This window comes from Notamacropus eugenii, chromosome 1, assembly GCF_028372415.1.
Source record: "Notamacropus eugenii isolate mMacEug1 chromosome 1, mMacEug1.pri_v2, whole genome shotgun sequence".
Classification (NCBI taxonomy): Eukaryota; Metazoa; Chordata; class Mammalia; order Diprotodontia; family Macropodidae; genus Notamacropus; species Notamacropus eugenii.
In genome coordinates, this window is record NC_092872.1 from 65892500 (window position 1) to 65905188 (window position 12689).

Genomic DNA, 12689 nt, shown 5'->3' on the forward strand with positions numbered 1-12689 from the left:
AGTTCATGGGCTATAAGAAAAATACAACTTGCCTCCTATTCCAACAAAACCAATACCAGTGCTTCCCAGTAACAAGAGAAGGGATATATGTAGCCTGAAGGCAAACAGGGAAATGCCACGGAGCTCACACAAGGACAGCCCAGACCCAGAGGTTCTGAGATCCCTAACATTCTGTCCTGAGATGCCAGAGAGGAACTTGTACATATCCAGCACTCCGGACCTCAAAGATCTAGACAGGCCTAACCTCTGGAGGTCAAGGTCAGCATGGGAACTCAAGTGAGCCAGGTAGAGATCAAGCATGGCCAACTGCCCCACCCAAAAGTACAGTGGGGGACGTGACTCTGGTAAAAAGCAAGCTGGAGAGATGAGTAAACCAAAGAAAATATTGATTAGTATCAAACAAAATCTAGAAATTCCCCCAAAAGAACTGAGTATAACTACAAGTAGACACAAAAGGAAAAAAATGGATTTTCCATAAAAACTATGTAAATACTGTGAAGAAATGAAAAAAGAGATTTAAAAATGAAATAAAAGCTATGGAGGAAAGATTTGGAAGGAAGATACATAGCTTAGAAGAGGAAGTGACAAACCTTACTTAAGTTAATCTGAACATTAGAATTGACTAAACAAAAATGAATGATTTCATGAAATAGCAAGAAATATGAGAACAAAATCAAAAGACAAAAAAAAACAGAAAAAAAGATTTAAGATGTCTGATATGAAAAACAACTCACCTGAAAAAAGCAGGTCAAGGAGAGATCATTTCAAAATCATTAGACTTCCTGAAAACCATGATTTTTTAGAAAAAGAACATTATATTTCAAGGTATCATAAATGACACTGTCAAAGCCAATTAGAACCAGGGGGCAATGTAAAGATAGAAATAACCCACAGATTACCTCCTGAAAGGAACTTCAAAGAGAAGAGTCTCAAGAATTTCTTAGTAAAATCCAGAATTCCTATATCAAAGAAAAAGTACTACAAGTATTGAGAAAAATGGGGAAATAAGTCAAGGCCTGGCAACTTCTCTAAAAATCCAAAGAGATCTTGGAATACAACATCTGAAAAGGCAAAAGAGATAGGCTTTCAACCAATTGTAATTTAACCTGCAAAACTGAATATAATCCTGTTGGGGGAAAATGGATCTTTAATTGAATATAGAACTTTCAAGCATTTATAATGAAAAGACCAAAGCTGAGTAAGAACTTTGAAATGCAAACACAGGAGTCCAGATAAACTTAGAAAGGTAAATTTATTTGAACAATTGGAAAGCTCTATATGATGATGTGGTGCTAACAGTCTAATGGAAAGTAGAAGCAAGTATCTCTTAAGAACCTTAATATTCTCAATGAACATTGAAGGAATTAAGTAAGAGAAATTGAGGTTTAGAGGGTGGTATATAGATGGGCTCTGTTCTGAGGATCTGAAGAGGGTAAAGAGAAGAGAAAATAAAATGAAGAGTACATTGTGGTAGAAAGGAGGAAGAAGGGAGTGGAATGTGTTGTTTTTCATAATTAGTATATGTGTAATGAATGTACAAACATGGAGAACTGGGTTGGGGGAGTGGACATCAGACGACTCTCACTCTTATCTGAAACAGACAAAAGAAAGTTGAATGAAAAACAGTTTGATACAGAAATATAACAAATCTGAAAAGGAAACAAATTAGGGATTGGGGGGCATAAAGAGGGAAGATAATACTGGGGAGTATTAGACAAAAATCAAAACTAATTTACTGATCCTGAAGGCAATAAAGAGTGGAATTCCTAGAGAAATTTAAAGGAGAGTGGGAAAAAAATAGAGGAAAAAGAGAACTGGCTTCTAACACTTCTTAGACAATTAAAGAATGATTAAATAGTGGTATATGAATGTAATAGAGTATCATACTATATTAAATTATGAAAAAGATGATTTTGGACAATTCTGTGTAATATAAATTGAAGCAGAGTTAAGTGAGCAGAACCAGGGGAACAATTTATGTTTGGTCAATAACTTTGAAAAGAATAGCCATTTTGAAAGACTTGAGAACTTTGGCCAATACGATGACCAAATATATCTAGAGGGCCTATGTTGAAGAAAATTCCCCAACTCTGACAGAGAGGCATTGGACACAAACTTCAGATACATACATGTATGGAAGGCTACGGCATGGATTCATTTTGCTTATTTGTTACGTGGGTTTTCCCCCTCTTCTTTCTGTTTTTAATTGTGAGGAGAGAATTTGAAGGGAGGGGAGTTAGTAACAGTGATGCCTTAAGAAAGAGGGCCATTATCACATTTTTAAGAATGCAAAGATGAGAACAGAAGGATGTTTGGAATGAGGAACAGAAGAGCAAGATACTTTTGAAGTAATCTGTAGAAATTGTAAGGTTTTTTTTTAAAACTATGAAATGGAGATTCATGGTTTCATGATGGCTTGCAAAATTTATTTCTGAATTGAATGGTTAAATTTAACTACTATGTGTTTTGGAATTTGAAGCCTTAGTTGTTTTTTTTTTTTTCTGGAGGCAATCTGTGAATTCTTTCAATATGAATTTGATTTTCTATGTTCAAAAGTTCTCTGTATTTCTCTTCTATTATTAGGGTTTGTCCCATTCTACTCTTCTAGGACACCTATGACCTAGAAATCCTATCCTGAAGGTCCACATGTGTTGCTTGCATAATGAGCATATATTTTTATATGTTATTGCTTTTTGCTTCTTCTTCCTTAGGTTGTTCTTTTTTCCCCCTATCTTTGCATTCCCAATCTATTGTTTCTTTGGTGAGGCTTGCCATTGGAGATTCAAATTTTTTTATCCTGATTATTAATTTTGCTTTTCAGGATATAAATTCTGCTCTCCTAATTCTAATTTTCCTCTTAAACTACTCAGAAACAATATGTTGTGATTCTATGTTCTTAAATTCCACAGAGTCCTTTGTATCATTAAGTGTGGAATCATTTTCCTTTATTTTGCAGTATTTCTTTGTAGATGCCTGATCCTGTATAACTAGATCTAAAGGCCATATTTCCTTCTGTTGTTACTGGATTTTTTCCTGACGATTTATCTGTTTATGTTCAAGGTCTCTGAGATTTCTTCTTCCTGAAATCTTTGGTACTTTCAGTATCTTTTTCTCCCTTCTTTTCCTTATCACTTACTTTCTGGCTTCCTCCCTTGACTGTGATTTCTTTGGGGGCTGGATCTTGAAATGTCTCAGCCTCAGCCCACACTGGACAATTCATGGATCATCAGTGTAGGATTCTGGCACTGACTCTTGAGTGATCAGAATTGGCCCCAGCTAGATCCTGTGCTTCTCCCCCACTCAGGCTTGGTGGATTGTGGCACGCTTCTCCCCACATACAGTATCCTGTTCTGATAACTTGTCTCACTCCTTCTATTCCTTAACTCTCTGGTCTAGCACCAGCATTTCAAGCCTCCTTTCCCTGGAACCAGCAGTTCAGAGTCTGTTTTTCTCCATCACTGCCAGTTCAGAGCTTTTCAGCACTGGTGCTTCCAGGTTGCAGCCCTGGTAGACTTTTGCTCCTGCAGGGCTGTCACTATGCTGGCTGTCAAGGTCTGAGCAAACAGCCTAGATCTAGGATATACACAACTCTGGAAAAGATATGGGTGGGTTTTGATATAAGCATGTGTTGTATCTTTGGATCTACAAATACAGCCTCAATACTGATAGTGTGGGAAGTGAGTTCAGGGTCAGGGAGCATTAGTTCCAGGGTTTTATTTTATTTTTTTTAATCCTCTTTTGATTCTGGATATGCTCGACCATGGAAGTACCTGAAGCTGCTTGATCTTGCTGTACAATTTCTATTTTGGAGAGGTTTGAGAGGTTTTGGGAATCAGAGAAAATGTCTAGTGGGCCTTCTTGTTTATCATACAATCAAGAAATTCAGAGAATAAATCAATGGCATCTGTATGCCATTGAGAAAAGAATTTTAGCCTAAATTTCCTAGAGGAAGGTAACCTCGGGTAAAATTTGGCATTGATGGAAAAGTTAAGGTTTTAATGGTAAATTTGATTTTATGGTTGCTATTTAATTAGGAACTAGAACAGGTATAGAAAGGCATGTAAGTCATTTAAGACTTGCCTCAAAAGATGTTCCTTAGCCAAAGTGAAATTATAATCATATTTGAAACCTGGTTATTGGAACTTGCCATTTTTAGATGCTATGGGACTATTAAGTGACTGTTCTTCTGAGTCTAACTCCAGGTACTGGTAGCAAGAAAGGTGATCTGAGCCTCCAATCTATGATGCCAGTAAACTAATGAGATGCTGGTATGAACTGCATAAGGTGATCTCAAGGGAAGGGTGGGAGAGTGGCTGTTCAGCATGGGCTGAGGTGGGACTCTCCTGACTCAATTTCCCTACTGAGACCTGGCGGACTTTAAGCCTGACTGAATGCAAGTGAATAATGTAATCCTGCCTGGAATTGACATAAAGTTGGGGAGATACTGTACCCCTGCAATGTCCATACTCTTGGTGACAATTTCCTATAGTCAAAAGATTTGTAAACTTAATATCAGATCTGTTAAATTATAGATTATTGGTAGAGGAACATCCGAGGTTGTCTAAAATTAAGCTATTACGCATAGGACTTTAGACCAACAACAATAAGTTAGGGTCCTTTAATTCTTAGTAATACTGTGGAGACAATTAGGTCAAGGGCTTGTGAAGTTAGCAACATAAACATTATTTGTGTCTCAGTTGGTTAATGTTTAAAAAAAAATTCTTTTATGGTCCATATTGTAAATGCTTTAAAAAGAAGTATCACCTGACCAAAAGTTTGAATTACTTTACCTGTTATAAACTGTGTTAAAAATAAATTTAAAAAAAAAGAAATTCAGATTCATGGTTTCATATAAAATTTTTTCTTTTGTTCTGCCATGTATGTGAAAATGCACTCTATGTAGTATGTGTGTGAGTGTTTGTCTATATTCAGAATAAAAATCTTTTCTTCAAAAAACAGGTATAAGATGGAGGCTACATCAGTGAATAAGTGTTTATGTGAAAAAAGAAGAGTGAATTTGAAAGTACTAGTAGCTCAATATGAACCAACAGAGGGATGTGGTACACACAAAAAGCTAATGTGACATTATTTTGCATAAAGAAAAACATAATTGCTTTTCCCTCATCAAACTACATCTGGATTACCATGATTAGCTCTGATTGTCACATTTTAGCAAAAGGAAGGTTAATCTGTCCCATTTTCTGAAATTCATTCAATAACACTGTTGTAAGTATGGGGATCATGTTAGCACATTTCAGTGAACAGAATATTGGACTTACAGTCAGGAAGGCCTGGGATCAATGCTTTTTAGCTGTATGATCCTGAGCAAATCACTTTATCCCTTGGCCTGTGTTTCATCATCTGTATAATTAAGTGATCTTTGAAGTCTTTAAATCTGTGATTCTATGATCTGACAACTCCCTTTCCGTTAAGAAGGACATTGGCATTCTGGATTATGTGTAGAAGAGAGATTATCAGAATGGTGAGATAACTGGAGATAAAGAGATATAGATATTAATGAAAGGAAATGAAGATGTTTAGTCTGGAAAAGAGAAAACTTGTGGAAGGTGTGTGTGTGTGTGTGTGTGTGTGTGTGTGTGTGTGTGTGTGTGTGCATATGCATTGGGGGGAAGATATTTGATAGTTTGCTACATAGGTAGGGGGCTTAGATTTCTTCCTGGCATCACATGGCATAACTTGCAGTAATGTAGAGAAGCTGTTGAAAGGAAAATTTGTGCTCAATGCAATCTATATTTTAAGATTTAGTTCGAATGCTACTTCCCTGATGGATTCAACTTAATTCAATTCGACAAACATTTAATAAGGATAAATTTTGTGCAAGGCATTATGCTATATACTCGATGGGTATACAAAGACCAAAATGAGGCATTCCCTGCCTTCGCTGTGATTGTATTTTGATGCCTTCAGATAGTTCCCTACTCTGACTCGCATTTTTGTACTCTCATACGCTTACTTTGTCATGTTTTGTTTAACTCTTTGTGTACATACGTTATTTACATTTATATATATAATATATAATATATATACGCTTTATGTACATATCTTACTCTATTTCCTCTATAAACTATAAAGTTCACCAGATCAGTGACCACATCCTATTAATTTTTGTAGCTCTCTGGATCATATAGTACAGCTACTACTGAATTTGGTAAACATGGAAGTCATACTAAATTCCTCATAGTCTCACCCACCAATGACATGGCTTATAACAGCACCTACCAATAATCTGCAGTAGGTGGGTGAGAGCAGCCAAAGCAACCTGCAGTCTTTGCCTGAAGTTCAGAGGCAGAGTCACCTGGGGAAAGTTGCACAAAAGAGAAATGTTTGTAGCTTTTAGAAGCAATGCATCTGGAAAAAGGCGTTTCTGGAATGTAATCCCAAGGTTGCTTCCCATCTCTTTCATCTAAAAACAACATTAGGGAAGGAAGTGATTATTTTAAAGTTTCACTGAGCTCTCTTGACGTGGTGTCATTGACTTGGTTCTTCATATATCCCAAAGGAACACTATGAAGACACAGAAGTTTTTCCTATTTCCCTGTTCCTATTTTCTCCCTTCCTTTCTTTGTATATCTGTTCTAAATTTAAAAGCATTAGAGACATTATGGGATGTCAAGAAGGAGAAAAAACCAGATTCATATGAATACAGCATTTTATTATTTCAAAGTGCCATACTCATAAAAAAAAAAACCTATGAGAAAAGTAGTCTAAGTATTGTTATTCCCACTTTATTGGCAAGGAAATGTAGACTCAGAGAGATGACATGGTTTGGCCACGGCCACACAAGTGGAACTCCAACCCAAGTCTTCTGATGCAAAGGTCAGTGTTCAGCACGTGATATTACATTATCCTAAAGATTCCATTCTACTTATGTCAGTTACTTCTCCCTTTCTCTAATTCATTCATTCATTCACTCAAAAAATAGGTATTCCTGAAATTTGCTACACCATGCCTGGAATACTCTTCCCCCTAATTTATATCTCTTAGTTTCACTGGCTTCTTTTAAGTCCCACCAAAAATCTAACCTTTTGCAAGAAACCTCTCCAGATTTCCCTTAATGCTATTGCCTTCTCTCTGATAATTATCTCCAGTTTGTCCTATACATATCTTGATTGTATGTGGTTGTTTGCCTGCTGTCTCCTCAATTTGACTGGAAGCTCTTTGAGAGCAGAAATTGTGGTTTGCCTTCTTTGTATCGCCAGCTCTTAGCAGGCAGCCTGGCTCATCTTAGATGCTCAATAAAGGCTTGTTGACAAAGTGTCAAATATATGCAAAAAAGTGTGAGAAGAGTACAAGTTAGATTCAACTAACGAGTCTGGGAGAAGAGTAATCCTTTAAGTTTGAGGATACTGATATTGGGCAACTAGATATGGGTAAGTAGTTAATACAGACTCACCTTGATGAAAATGAAGCCAGTTTTTTTCAGAGACTAGCGGTAAGGACATGGAACGGAAGGAACTTTAGTGGTCACCTGGACCAATCCCCTCATTTTACACACAGCATCACAAGGTAGATCACTGAACCTCTTTTAGCTCCAGTTTTCTTATCTGTGAAATGAGAATATTACCATTTTTTGCTACTTTGACAAGACTGTTAGAAGAAAACACCTTGCAAATTGTAAAGCACTATATACAAATATGAACTAGCATTATAAGATAGCACAGTGTCACATAAACAGACCTGGATTTAGAGATCAAGGATCTGTGTTTGAATTCAGATTCTGCTACTTACTACCTGTTTGACTTTGAGTAAATTATTGAACCTCTGTGGGCCTCAGCTTCCTCATCCATAAAATAACAGGGTTGGACAAGATAATCTGTAAGTTTTAGCCCTAAAAACTACAAAGAATTTAATCAAAAGAGAAAGAGTGAATGATGTTTCAGACTCAATAATAGGTGGTTGTGACCTATCCTTTGAACCTGCTCCATTCTTCAAGGCCCTCACCTCTGGTTTGACTTCTCTCCTTCAAGTCTTGACCTTATAGTCAGATATCTCAATGGTAGGTACACTGCTCTTGATCCCTAAAACCTTTATCTCTTTCCTCTTTTTCCCAGCAGCCCAAGGTTCAGTCTTGGATAATCACCATAAACTGCCTTTTCTACTTCTACTCCCATATAGCAGAATGCTACCCAAGGAAGTCATTAAACTATGCTAAATAGGTCCATTATGAATTTGTTATCATACCTAAACTAGGCCCTCACTAATGCGGAGAAATCTTTCTTTCCACCTCTTATTGATTTGATATCACACTCCCACAGTGGGAATTCCCACATACTACATAGTGGTAGAATACTGGCAGCTAGGTAGCACAGTGAATGGGGCACTGGTTCTGTAGTCAGAAAGACCTGAGTTCAAATCCAGCCTCAGATACTTACTATACGTGGGCAAATCATTTAACCTCTGTCTGTCTTAGTTTGATTAGCTGTAAAATGGGGATAAAAATAGCACCTACATCCTAGGGATAAAATGAGAATATTTGTAAAGCACTTTGAAAACCTTAAAGGTCTATATAAATGCTAGCTGTTGCTGTTGTTATAGTTACTCAAAATCTTCTCTACTTTTCTCAAGCTCCCAACCTCATAGCTAGCTCCTTCTTACTCAGCAGATGACATCAGTTCTTATTATACTAAGAATTTTGAGATTATCACTATGTGATCTCTTATCATTCTTCCTCAAAAATTGTGTCTTCTATCCTCTTTTTCTCTTCTTCCTCCTCTCCCAGTGATTAGGGTAATCCTGCTCACCAAAATTAATCTCTCTATATGTGCCTTGATTTCATTATTTCTTGTTTGTTCTGGAAGCACGATACAATGATCACCCCTCTACCCCCAACATGCATCTTCCACATATCTGTTGGCTCTTTCTCAAGCCTATACACAGTCATCTCTCTCCAAGTCAAATAAAGGCAGCCTTTTCCATATGAGAAACATTTATATTTCTCTTGGCTCTTGAATGTCAAATCTTCGGTTGAGCATGGTGGTTTATTTTTTTTTTTAACAGAGTCCTGAAAGTCTAACAATTGATCAAATTTCCATTTTTTTAATTCAGAATTATACTTAGCTTTGTTGAGTATGATGTATTTGGCCAGAGGCCCAGGTCTTTTGCTCTTAGATGTACAGCGTTCCAAGATCTGCGATCTTTCAGAGTTGCCAATGTTAAGTCTTGTGTAATTCTAATTGGGGTACCATCATATGTAAATTGTTTTTTCTTGGTGTTCATAATATTTTGTCCTTGATACGAGGATTTGAGAATTTAACTATAATATTCCTGTGTGTTTTCCATGTAGGATCTTTTTTCAAGTGGTGATCAGTGGATTTTTCTATTTCTACTTTCTCCTCTTGTTCTAGGGCTTCCAGACAATTTTCCTTAATTATTTCTTGTATTATTGTATCAAGCAAGATTCCTTATTTGATCAGAACTCTCAGGTAATCCAGTTATTCTTATGCTTTCTCTTCTTGATCTGTTCTCTAGATCCATTGTTTTTCTTATGAAAGACTTCCATTTTTTCCTTCTTCATATATATTTTTTTAATTTCTTCATCTCTTATAACTCCACTGGCTTCCTCTTGCCCAATTCTGATTTTCAAATAGTCACTTTCTTCCTTAAGATTCTAGATCTCCTTTTCTAATTGGTTGACTTTCTGTCATAATCTTATTTTTCTTGTATTATTCTTATTTTCCTTTTTAATTTTTACTCAGTCTCTCATTTGACTTTTAAAGTTTTTCTTAGGTTCTTCAATGAATTCTTTTGGGGCAGGTAACCATTTGACATTATTCTATAGGATAGAAGAGGGTTTCTTTGTTTCAGTATCTTCCTCTGAAGATGATCCCCAGTCTTCTCTATTCCCATAGTAGCTCTCTGTGGTTGGTTTCTTTCTCCTTTGTCTGTGCATTTTTGGGGGTAATAATTTAGCTGTTATAATTACCCTGAATTCTGGGGTATGGGGCTAGTGCCTCTGGCCTCTGATCTACTTCAGGTCTCCCCTCTGACCTCAAACTCAGACCAAGACCTCCAACTTCTTCTAAGTGCCTGTAGCCAGAGGCTTTCTGCCCCACTGCTTCTGCACTCATAGGGCCTGTGCTGGTTCCTCCTCACCCCTGCAGCTCTCTGCAGCACAGCTGGGTCCGGTGTTTCTTGTCAGATCTACCCCAGATCAGATACCCAACTACCCTCACTAGGGACCTGGGGGGTGGGTAAAAGTTCCTGTGGCTGCTGTGAGGCATCCTCTCAATCCAGCTAACCCCAAGACTTGCAGTTTGTTCTTTAAGCAGTTTGCAGCTTGTTAAAGGGAACCTAGCCTGGAGGTGTTTACTCTTCACAGGGACAAAATCTGGTCCTGGGATTTTTCTTCAGGTCTTCTCTGATTGTCCCAGGAGGATCCCTGTTCTGCCCCTAATCTTTTTTGTTCTCACGGCTCTGTGTTCACCCAGAGGTGCTATCTTATCTATTTTCTGGAGGAAAATCTTGAGAGTTTGAAATTTTCTGACCTACTCCTTCATCTTCCCAGAATCCTCTCCATGAACTCAAATCTTAACACCAGGTCTAGCACTCCAGCTACTGAACCACCTAGTTGCTCATATGGCACAAACTTGGAACTCTTTACCATTCTGGTTGCTTTCCAGTTTATAATAATAACTAGCATTTACAAAACATTTTAAAGGTTTCCAAAGTTCATGCATGCCTATGGGAGTGCGTAAACACGTACACAAATTTGATCATTTAAAAAACCCTGTGAAATAAGTGCCATTTTATAGAATAAAAAACTGACATTCAGAGAAATTAATTGATTTGTCCGGGGTCATTCATTAGAGTCACAGCTAGAAAGTATTCAAACTCAGATTTTCCTGAACCCAAATCCAGGTCTCTATTTACTGTGCTAGCTATCTGTCTTTATCAATATTCTTCCTCAAATGTACCACCACTCAGGCCTGCATTTAACATTTCAGTGTGATCTGACTAGAACGATCATTGCCTTAATCTCAACACTATGCCTTTTTTTAAAGCACCCTAAGATCAAGTTAGCTTTCCTGGCTACCTATCACAATGATGAATCATATTAAACTTTACAGTTCAGTAACTCCCCCAGATCTGTTTAATGTGAATGGACTGATACCTAGCCATGCCCCACCCCCATCTAGTACCTTTGAGATTGATTCTTGAATGCAAGTATAAGCCTTCATAATTTTTTCCTATTAAAATACACATAGTTCAATTAGGCTCACCATTCTCCCTTGTTAAGATCTTTTTAAATCCTGAGTTCAAACACATTTAGATACAGAGTTTGTAGGACTTTTGCCTGACTTTAAATCATTCTGGTCCATTTTATTCTAGTGATCCCCAAACTCCCACATTTTCAAACTTTGAACACTTATCGTAACTTTATCAATGTCCTCTTGGCTACCTGGGGGAAAACAATCCTTTGGTCTTTTATATAGCCCATCTGTTTTTCTTTTAGATGGTTATGTCCAGGGTGGGCACTTTCCTGGCTTCATGACCCAGTACAAGTTGTGTTCAAAACCCAAAACAAATAAACAAACTAACAAAACCTTCCCCCAAGTAAATGAAGCTCCTCTTGTTATATTCTCATTCTCTCTTTCTCTCTCTCTCTCTGTCTCTCTCCCTCCCTTCCTCCCTCCTGCCCTCTGCCTCTATCTCAACCTCTCCTTTTTTCTATTCTCCAACCCTTCAATGTTTAACTTCTGGAAAGATTGGTCTAAATTTGTGGCCTCTGCTTTCTCGCCATCAATCAACCATGTCCCCAGTGTTGTGAAATCTGGCTTTCATCTCCACCAAGGGCATCAACTGTCAAATCTGTTGGTTTCTGTTTAGACTTCATCTTTAACCTTTCTGTAGTCCATACACTGTATATGAGGAACATGTATATAGAAGGGGATTATGGGGTAATAATGGTATGTTAGGACCTAGAGGATCCCAGAACCTTCGCAAACATCCCAGTAAGGCTCTGATAATGCAGTATAAAAGGAAAAATAATAAGAGCATCAGTTATAATCTCCTTAACCCAGTTCAAAGAAGCATAAGAAAATGCCAGAAACCTGCAGAAACTTGGAAAATAGAAAGGAAAGTTTTTTTGTTAGGGCTTTACCCTAAAGAAACCAGGAAAGGTATGGTAAAAGGAATTTATTATTGCATACAAGACATATGCATTGCATGGACTGGGCACTGAACTCAAGCTGCACTTGACTTTTTAAAGACATTGTAGAAAAAGAAGCTAATTCTGATAGGTTAAAGTAGAAAAGGGAATGGGTTAGGATCATGCCAGTTTTGAGTTTACAATCCAGGTAGGTTACTAGTTATTAAGGACAGATCAAGGCACACATGAGAGACACATCACCCGCAGTCTGGCTGGCACACAGGGCAGCTTCCCTATGAGAAGGTTGTCATGTTTATCTGTGCACCTCCTTGCCATGTACTCAATATGTGGTGTGAGGGGGTTGTTCCACTTGCCTCTGCAAGGAACTGCCCCTGTCACTTATCTCTCTAAAGAGAATGGAAGTCATGGACACATTCAGATTTACATGATGGTAATGGATAAATTCTCCAATGTCAGGTTGTTGGAAAGCCCAATAACAAAAAACATCACCAAACTACAGAGAAAGACTCCAAGATTCCAAGAAGAGCTAAGTGAAGGCATGGCCCTAATCCATGTACCA

The 12689-nt window shown here is 37.6% G+C and overlaps 1 long non-coding RNA gene across 1 annotated transcript in view; it reads right to left on the reverse strand.

The window, feature by feature from the left end:
- Positions 1 to 12689, reverse strand: part of LOC140501311 (uncharacterized) — a 100565-nt gene that overhangs the window by 12515 nt on the left and 75361 nt on the right. The window contains exons 4-5 of the long non-coding RNA XR_011966132.1: positions 7415 to 7565; positions 6241 to 6316 (exon numbers count right to left, since the gene is read on the reverse strand). This is a non-coding gene — a long non-coding RNA (uncharacterized lncRNA). The remainder of the gene's footprint in view (positions 1 to 6240; positions 6317 to 7414; positions 7566 to 12689) is intronic.